Here is a 10,157-nt window from a genome sequence, read left to right as displayed (position 1 = left end):
ATATGTATCGGATGATTCACCACAGAAGTTTATTTCCCATCTCCATGGTAGTTGGAGGAAGAGCCCCAAACTACTTTCATGTTGCAGCTCCATCGTATTTTAGGCCACCTAAATCCAGCCAGTGGAAGGGAACAAAGAACACAAGAAGTCATAATGGCATTTTAAGAGTCCTGACACAGACGTGGCACACATCATTTCTGCCAATGTTGCAAAATGAGAACTAGTGACAGGGCCACATTGCAGTGCAAGCAAGACTGGGAAAGAAAGACCCTGCTGAGTAATCATTTCCCAGAGAAAATCCTAGAGAGTTTTAGTGTCTAGTCAGAAATTGTACTGCCAAGACAAAAGTGTATGGTTCGAGTGCATCAGCTGCTCTTGTGTGGTGATCTCCTCTTGTGTGATTTCCTGCCTCTGAAAACCAGCTGGAGGGTTAGTTCTGACTCGATGGCTATTGTTATTGTTATGTGCCATTGAGTCACCTGTGACTCATAGAAACCCTATATATAATAACTCTGAACTCCACCCTATCCTAAGCCAGTCTCCCTGACTCCAACAAACCTACCCCATTACCCCAGTTACCGTATCAATCGATCTCATTTGGAGTCTTCTCTGCTGCATCTCTACTCATTCTTCTTTTTCCAAGCACTAGTCCCTCCTGGCCACGTGCCCAAAACATGCAAGACAGAGCTTCAAAATCCTTGAATCCAAGGAGAAACTTAGCTTGACCCTCTCCAAGACAGACTTGTTCTCTTGGCGATCTATGGTATGTTCAAGACTCTCTTCTAGCACCACAACACAAAGGCATTGATTCTTCTGTCATCCTTAGTCACTGTCCAACCCTCTTTGTAAGTAATTGTGAAGATCATGGCCTGGATCAAGCTCATCTTAATCTCTAAACTGACATCATTGCTCTTTAGCACTTTGGAAAGGTCCTTGACAGCAGACTTCCCCAATGTAATGATTTTTTTTATTTCCTGACTGCTGGTGTCAAGAGTGTTGATTGTGGAGTGGAGCAAGCTGAAAGTGTCAACAGTCTCAATCTCTTCTCCATCCATCATGGTGCTGCCAATTGACTCAATCTTGAGAATCTTTATTTTGTGTGTGTGTGTGTGTGTGTGTGTGTGTGTGTGTGTGTGTGTACCGTCAAATCAGATCTGACTGGTACAGGAGGAGACTGTCCCTCCTTTCCCGGCAGAGCATCTGGTGGATTTGAACCGTGCGCCTCTGGAATTGTAGTTGCAGTTCCTTGCCACTAGGCCACCAGAGCTCCCGAGAATCTTTATCTTCTTGATGTTGAGCTTCAATCCATATTGAAGACTGCAGTCCTTGACCTTATGCAACAAACGCCTCATGTCCTCCTCAGTTTCAACAAGCAAGGTTGTGTCATAAGCATAACACAAGTTGTTGATGAAAGTTGTTGGTGTGTCTTCCTCCAATCCTGATGTCACATTTTCCTCATATGGTCCATATATATGATCTGTTCTTCATATAGTTTGAAAAGATATGAAGATAGGATTAATCTTTGATCCATACTTTTCCTGATCCTGAACCATGTAGTGTTTCCCTGCTCTGTTCTGACTACTGCTTCCTGGTTCAAGAATAGGTTTTGCATAAGCACAATCAAGTGTTCTGGAATTCCCATTCTTCTCAAGGTTAGCCACATTTGTGCTGATCCACACAGTCAATTGCCTTTGCATAGTCAATGAAACACAGATAGACATTCCTCTGGTACTCTCTGCTTTCAGCTAAGATCCATCTGACATTGTCTATAATGTCTAATGTCACACCTTCTAAACCCAGATTGTATTTCTGGTAATTCTCTGTCAATGTGCTGTTGCAGTAATTTTTAAAAAATAATCTTCAGTAGGATTTTGCCTGATTATGATACTAGTGATATTGTTCAGGAATTTACACACCCTGACAGGTAAATTTTTTTGGAATGGGAATAAACATAGATCTCTTCCAGTCAGTTGGCCAGGTAGTTGGCCTCTAGATTTCTCAGCACAACCTGGTGAGCATGTCCAGAGGAGCATCTGTTTGTTGAAATATGTCAGTTGGTATTCCATCAATTCCTGGGGCCTTGTTTTTTGCCTTTTTTTTTTTTTTTAAGGAGGGAAGACGAGAGAACTCTTATTTGCTGTCCATTCCGGGGCCATCTCATGCTTTCACTGCAGCCCCACCTCAGGCCGCCCAGTCTGTGTGCAGGCTCAGCTCCCACCCTGCTGCTGCTGCTGCAGGCTGTCTTCCTCTTCCTCCTGGCCCTGAGGTGGTGGTGACGGCTTCTGCTTCAGCCCTGAGGAGGCTGCCAGGAACTCAGAGGTGGAGCTTGCCAGGCGGAAGACCAAGCGGCCTGGGCTAGGGCAGGGTTGGTCTCCTGTAGGCCCTGGATCCATTTGCCCAATGTGGCCTGATCGTGGGCACCTGCCATGCACATGGCAAAGACAGGCCCTTCCTCCACTTCATCAATGTCAAACTTGTAATCATCCCAGCTGCTCAGCCCAGCTGTACTCCAGGTCAAGCTTCTTGGGCTAGTAGAAGTTCCACTCCTCTGGAATCTCTTCTACTTTGCTCTTCTCTGGAGGCAGCAGGTCAGCTCTGAGGATGTTGTAGTAGACACATTTATTGAGGAGCCACAGGGAGAAGGGGTCCTGGACAAAGATAGGCCTGGATGGATCATGTTGGGCCAGGGCAGCCTGATGTTCAGAACTCTGGATTCCTACAATGTCGAGCTGGGTGGGATCTGCTGCCCCTGTGGAGTCTCTGGACAGAAGCAACTGGTAGACGGAGACCTGGGCCCTGAAGTTGGGCTCTATGTGCCGCAGGCCCAACTTGGCCAGGTCCACGGGGTCCTGGGGCAGCTCCCAGGACACAGGGAAGGGGTTGATGTTCTTGAAGTAGGGCTGCCACTGCCTCATGTGTCTGTACTTGAGCATTGGTAAACTTCTGTGGCCAAAGATCTGAAGAAGCAGAACTCCATCTCTTTATTGGATATCACCCCGTAGTCTTCCATCTGCTGCAGGACAGACGCCACACTCCTGCTGTGGCGGGCAGTGCAAAGACATGTGCTGGAAGATGCTGCATGTCTGAAATACCTCCTTGGGGAAGATGTCCAGCAGCATGTTGTAGATGACCAGGTCCTGCTTCAATGCCGTACTGGTGCCAGGTAAATGGAATTCATGTGGCCCCGCTTGGACACGTTGTGCTTTCCGAAGTTCTGAACGGCCTGCACAAAGCTCGCCTGTCCTGCTTGATGCCGGGTCCAAACAGCTCCTCGTGGGGCACCTCGGCCTGGGAGGCTGGGGGTGGGGGTGGGGGACCAGTGGGGAGTCGGAGCAGTGGCTGGCTGCGAGGCAGTGGAGGCCCTGCAGGGAGACCTGAAAGAATGGGGCTCCTGGGAGGGCTGGCCCGCAGATGCCTCCCCAGCCTCGAGAGAGGGCCCGGGCCAGTGAGGTGGCTTGAGTACAGCTCACGGGTGCTTGTCAGACGATCACCTCCTCGGGGGTCGGCTGTGATCTCCAGGCCAGATCTGTCTTAATACTGGGTGCTGCTATATTGGCCTGTAGAGCTTCCAGGTCGCCAGTTCTTTCAAAGCCGCTTGAACTTCCTCTTTCATCACCAATGCCTCTTGATCATTTGTTGTTTCACAAAATTCTTTAGTGTCAGCCAGCTCTTTTTGGTATAGTGGCTCTGTGTACTCTTTCCATCTTATTTTATTTGTTTATATACTGGTTTACTTACAAAGTTCATACACATTGTTTTTCACACTGGATCTTTCCCCCTTTCATCTACTCACCCTGCCCTCCACCCATCAAATTGTATGAGCCTATGATTAAGCCCCTCCCTCCCTTAGATCTTAATACTTGTTCTACAATGATGGTCTTATACAGTATTGTCTTTAGGAGAGTGAGTTAGTTCACTTAGCATAATGTTTCCATTTTTAAAAATTCTTCCTGGATCATTCAATATTCTGCCCACAGCATCCTTAAGTATTGCAACTCAAGGCTTGAAGTTGCTCTTCAATTTCGTCAGCTTAAGAAATGCTGAGCAAGTTCAGGCCTGTTAGATGTTCCAACTCCAACTCTTTGTACCTTTCATTATAACACTTTGCTTTATCTTCCTAAGCTGTTCTTTGAAATCTTAACTTCCTGCTTTCTTCTCCTCAACACTCTAGTGCAATATTTAAAGTCTCTTCTGACATCCATCTTGGTCTTTTCTTCCTCTTCTGTCTTTGCAATGACCTTTTTGCATTCTTCCTAAATGATATTCTTGATATTCCCCCACAACTCATCTGGTCTTCACTCTTTAGTATTCAAGGTTTCACACCTGTTCCTGAGATGTTTTTTAAATAAGGTGAGTAGACTCAAGGTCAGACTTTGTTTCTTGTGGATTTGATTTGATTTTCTTTAGCTTCAGTTTGAATGCACATATGAGTAGTGGATGGTCTATTCCACTGACAGCACCTGGCCTAGTTTTCACAGCTGATATTGAGCTTCTCCAACAATTTTTTCCACAGATGTAAGCAATCTGTGTAGGTCATCAGGTGAAGTCCATGTGTATAGTTGCATTTGTGTTTCTGATAAAAGGTATTTATCATGAATAAATCATTGATAGTACAGAATTCTGTTATTTTGTCTCCAGCCTCATTTGTGTTAGCAAGTCTATGCTTCCCAGCTATCACTCCTTGTTTCCAACTTCTGCTTTCCAGTCAGCCATTATTATTAAAGCACCTTCGTTACATGTCTGATTGATTTCTGACTGCAAGAGTTGGTAGAATTCATCTATATTCTCTTTGGCTCTGGTTGTTGGAGCATATGTTTGAATACTAGTGGTATTAACAGGACTTCCTTGTATGCATATGGATATTATCCCGTCACCCACAACACTGCATTTCAAGATGCCTCTAGTTTTGTCATTCAGAAGTTTAGCATCTAAGTTAGTATTCATTCAGAGCTTTAGAATGTACTCCAAGCCCTAAAATATCCCTTGCCATCTTGAGCCTCATGTTGACCTAAAGGCCTGAGTCCTCCTACTTTCCCCAGATATCCTCCCAGGCAATGGGAGAAGTTCCTCCTGGTTAGTTCATCTAGCAACCAGGGCAAGTGCACACCACTTGGTTCTCAACCTAATGAGTTTCAATGCCCTGTGGACCAGGAACCTTGGCACCTTGCTTTCTTATTACTAAAAGCCTTCCTTCCTAGTCCCTGATGCTTCATGGAGCCTCTGACCTGGATGACCATACGAGGCTAAGAAAGTGCTGTCAGCCTCATCTGTCCAGTGCTGAGCATCACATGCTCAGACACCTTGGTCTATTTAAAGCAAGAGAATCCCTCCTTCGCCTGTGGAGTGAGGAGGAGAAGGAGGCCTTAACACGTGGTCACGCAGATGGTGCCTCAGAATTGACCAATATTCCTGGTCTCCAAATTTGACACAACCAGAGCAGCTTGGTTTTGCTTTGTTTTAGGTACTGAGGTCTTTTGTTTGCTTGTTGTTTTTTTTTTTCTTTTTTACAACCCACCTAAATTTATGTATTTTTTTCTACTAGTTTATTTATAAAACTCAAATACAAATTTGAACAAATTATTTCAATTTTCCTCACCCCCACCCATCAAATTGTACAACCCAATGATTAACTCCCCTTCCCCCTGTACATCCACATCCCTCTGCTTCCAGCTTCTCCCACCCCTCTTGGATCCTTCTACTCATTCTACAGTAATGGTTCTATACAATATGTATCCTTGTGGGACTCAATTAGTTCACTCAGCATAATGCTCTCCGGTCCCTCCCAAGTTAGGTAATAATTTACAAAGTTATTGATCCTGCATGCTGCATAGCATTCCATTGTGTGAATGTACCATAATTTCTCAAATCCATTGGTTTGTGGTTGGACAGTTGGGCTATTTCCATGTTCTTATGATGGTGAATAATACTGCTGTGAACAACGGTATACAAGTCTCCACTTGTGCATCAGTTCTCATATTCTCAGGGTATATTCCAACTAGTAGAATAGCTGGGTCATATGGAATTTCTATGTTCAACTTTTTGAGGAGGCACCAGATGGTATTCCAGAATAGTTGCACCATTTTACAATCCCACCAACAATGTATAAGAGTTCCTTTCTCACCACATCCTCTCTAATATCTATTACTTGATGCCCTGTTAAACTTTACCAGTGTCACTGAATGAGATGGTACCTCTTTATATTTTTTATTTTCATCTCTCTTATTGCCAGTGATTTGGAGCATTTCTTCACATGTCTGCTTGCCATTCAAGTATCTTCCTCTGTGGAAATTCTTTTCATGTCTTTTGCCCATTTTATAATTGGGTTATCAGTCTTTTTCTTGTGGAGGCCCAGGAGTATTCTGTAAACTTTTGTTATAAGATTCTTATCTGAGATGGTATTACCAAATGTTTGTTCCCAGTCTGTAGATTTTCTTTTTAACCTGTTGGAAAAAGTTTTATTGTTGAAAAAAAATTTAAACAAAAGGTTGAGTGGACAGATCTTGGGGAGTGTCTTCTGACAAAAGTAAAGTATGGGATCAAAGCCACTGCATCCCTAAGAGAGAAGGAGGGAATTTGAATCACATAGCAGAAGAGGGGAACTTGGTCTGATTCTCCCAGATGATGCCAGTCACTGACAAATAGGCACCTCCTGTTGTTGTGTGTGCTGTTGAATTAGAAGCAACACATAGCTGACCCTCCAGAAGGTATTCAGAGAAAGAAAATTATGCTAGAGGCAATTATTCATCTTTTTCCCCAAGGACCTCCTGGTGGATTTGAACTGTCTACTTTTGGGTTGACAGCACAGCTCCTTACCTACTACACCACCGTAGCATCCTAAACAGATATCTACATCTTTCATTTGGCATTCTTTTAATAAAAACAAAGCTAGTTCTACGGAGAAATACCAAAAAAGATAAAAACAAAAACACCACACAATCCTATGCAGAGAAACTGAGAAACAAAACCAAAAACACAACAGAACTAAAACCCCAAACTCAAACTCATTACCATCAAATCCAAAGACCATAGCTGATTTTCCAGAGACTATAAATCTCATGGGAGGAGAAAGTATAAAAAATACAATTATATGGTGGATATTGTAATTAATGTTACAAACAAAATATATACAAATAGTTGAATGAAAAGCCAATTTGCTTTGTGAGCTTTCTTTCCACTTTCTTCCCATGATTCTTATTTCCATCATCATCCTTTCTTACCAATTCCTGTTTTATGTACTTTATTCTTTGGCAGATGTTGCTCTTTTGGTCTTCCATGATTTGTTATTCTAAAAAGTGAGTACTCGCATGGTGTCATTGTTTCCCATACACGTCTATCATTTGGATGGAAGTTGAGCCACCAGGATGAATTTTGTTACAGGCTTGAAGGACTGACAACCGTCTCGGGGATTTTACCAAGAAACTTTGTCGTCGTCTTCTTCTTAAAAAAAAAAATCTCCAAAACAACTATGAGATATCACCTCACCCCAGTAAGAATAGCAAAATTTAACAGAACAGCAAGCAACAAATGCTGGTGAGGTTGTGGAGAAACTGGAACCCTTATTCACTGTTCTTGGGAGTGTAAAATGGTGCAAACACTGTGGAAAGTGGTGTGGCACTTTCTCAAAAAATTGCAAATAGAGATATCTGACCCAGAAATTCCACTACTGGGAATATATCCCAAAAAGACCATAACTGACATCCAAGCCGATATATGCACATCCATGTTTATCGCAGCTTTGTTCACAATAGCAAGGAGTTGGAAACAACCCAAGTGCCCGTCAACAAATGAATGGATAGAGAAGCTGTGGTATATTCACACAATGGAATACTATGCTACATTGAAAAAGAAGGAACTCATGCAATATTATTCAAAATGGGTGACCCTGGAGGACATTATGCTGAGTGAAATATCTCAGTCACAAAAAGACAAATATTGCATAGTGCCACTGTTGTAGGATGGAACTGACATCAGAGTTGGGGTAAGACTGAGAAAAACTAGATAAATTATGTATACTACATTGAAACAGATGAGGGAGAGAACAGTTAAAAAGCGATATATGATAGGGTATTATCGCTATCACAAGAGTCCAGAATGAAGTTTGCATAGTGGAATGTACTGGGGCGGTGGGGGGCGGGGATGGGGGATTGTATATCAATCAATGAAGGAATTTTTCGTTTTTCTTTTCAAAGAGAAGAGCGAACTGGAGGGGAGGGGTGGGCAAGGAGAAAAGTGCAACAATGAATGAATGGAAATCCAAAATCTCTGTAAATGTTCATTCAAATTAATAAAATAAAGTAAAATTAATAAAATAAAGTAAAAAAATCTCATGGGAGGAGACTGCTTATCTCAGAACACTTGCCTTTGGGTATGCAGCCATACCTCCCCTGGTGCAGGAAGGAGAGATGGATCTTTGGGGTAAAATAGACTTTTCTTAGGAGTTTTGGTGGTATAGCCTAGTGTGATTCGCTGCTCACTGAAAGGCCACTTGTCTCTGGAAGTTCAAATCCATTAACAGCTCTGAGGGAGGAAGATGGGCAATCTCCTCCAGTTAAGACTTACATACTCAAAAACCCAATGACAAATGGCTAGGGGTTGGAATCGACTTGAAGGCAGAGTATTTGTTTTCTAGAGAAAGCAGCATGCATTGTATGTGTGCATGTGTGTGAAAGATGAAATGTGAGGAGAGCTACATTTATAGCACTTTCTATTTATCTAATAAAGTATTTTGGGAAAAGAAGTTCCATTGAGTGTAAGCTACTTTAGGAAAAGATGAAGCTTAATTTACTGTTTAAAATCTTAAGGGAGGCTCTCATAAATTTCATATTTTATAAGTTCTCTTGTACTTTATCTGGGAATTAAGATGATATTTACTTTTCTCTACTTTAACATAACATGCTTTTCTTTCTATACTTGTCATGTATCCACCATGAAGTAAATACTTTAATCTCTGTGTTCAAGGATGTTCAAAGACATTTGAAAGGAGAGAGGTGCCTTCCTGGCACAGAACAATCAGGAACAGAAGCAAAGGTTTTGGGTCAGGTCCACTGTCAACCCCTTGGTCAGCAAAAGTCCCCAAAGTGAACTTATTTCCATGATGTCAGTTTTGACTCCTGGTGACCCTGTATAGAGCTGAGCTCTAAAGGGTGTTCTTGGCTTTAATCCAAGCAGGAAGAGTTTCAAGCTTTTCTCCACTGTGGAAAGCTAAGTGGTAGAGCAGACAGTGTTGGGATTCTTTGGGTCTGAATTCAAATCCTGATACTTCCCTTTATTAGCTGTGTCACTTTGAGGATATTACTTAACCTCTGAGATGGACAGTCTCCTCTTGTGCAATTTACTGCCTCTGGAAATCTGCTGGAGAGTCAACTATGAGTCCATTCTAACTTGATGGGATATAACAGCAATTACAGGAGAAGGGTAATGAGAGGCATGGGAATGAAATTTAATGTTGAAATTGATAGAAGTGTGGCATATGGGGTCACATCTGACCTCACTTATATTGCTGTTGACAGGACTTCACCCCCCTTGTGATGTTAGTAGAGGCCAGTCTCGTTTGGATACCTGGTGGCACAGTGGTTAAGTGCTCAACTGAGATCTGAAACGTTCAAAGTGACTCTGCTATAGTGGATTAGATTAAAATAGCTTTCCTAATATTGGTTCCACCAATCTTCCACCAACTTGACCCCACATTTTTCCTCATAGAGCTCAGCCTCCCAGATAATCTGTTCTGCATACAGGTTGAAAAGGTATGGAGACAGGACACATTGGTGAAAGATCTCTCAACAATCTATGTTATGCAGATGACACAACCCTGCTCGCTGAAACTGAGGAGGACCTGAAGTGCTTGCTGCGGAGGGTCAAGGACTGAAACCCCCAATATGGATTGAGGCTCAATGTCAAGAAGAAAAGGATTCTCACTACTGGACCAATTGGCAGCATCAGGTTGGATGGTGAAGAGATTGAGATTGTTCACAGCTTTAGTCTGCTTGGCTCCACAGTCAACACTCTTGGAACCAGTAGCCAGGAAATGAAAAGATGTATTGCCATGGGAAAGTCTGCTGTTAGGGATCTCTCCAAAGTACTGAAGAGCAATGGTGTCTCTCTGGAGACTAAGGTGTGTCTGATACAGGCCATGGTCTTTGCTATCACTTATTATGCAT

At 42.8% G+C, this 10,157-nt stretch overlaps 1 pseudogene; it reads right to left on the bottom strand.

Annotated features, from left to right (window-relative positions):
• Positions 1 to 2,207: 2,207 nt before the first annotated feature.
• The window catches only part of LOC102861453, a 116,157-nt pseudogene continuing 108,207 nt past the window's right edge, over positions 2,208 to 10,157 (bottom strand).

This window comes from Elephantulus edwardii, unplaced genomic scaffold (genome assembly GCF_000299155.1).
Source record: "Elephantulus edwardii isolate Elephantulus edwardi_28Jun2011 unplaced genomic scaffold, EleEdw1.0 scaffold00060, whole genome shotgun sequence".
In the NCBI taxonomy this organism is placed as follows: domain Eukaryota; kingdom Metazoa; phylum Chordata; class Mammalia; order Macroscelidea; family Macroscelididae; genus Elephantulus; species Elephantulus edwardii.
Note: the sequence above shows the minus strand (reverse complement) of the source record. Positions and strands in the feature narration are given on the sequence as shown.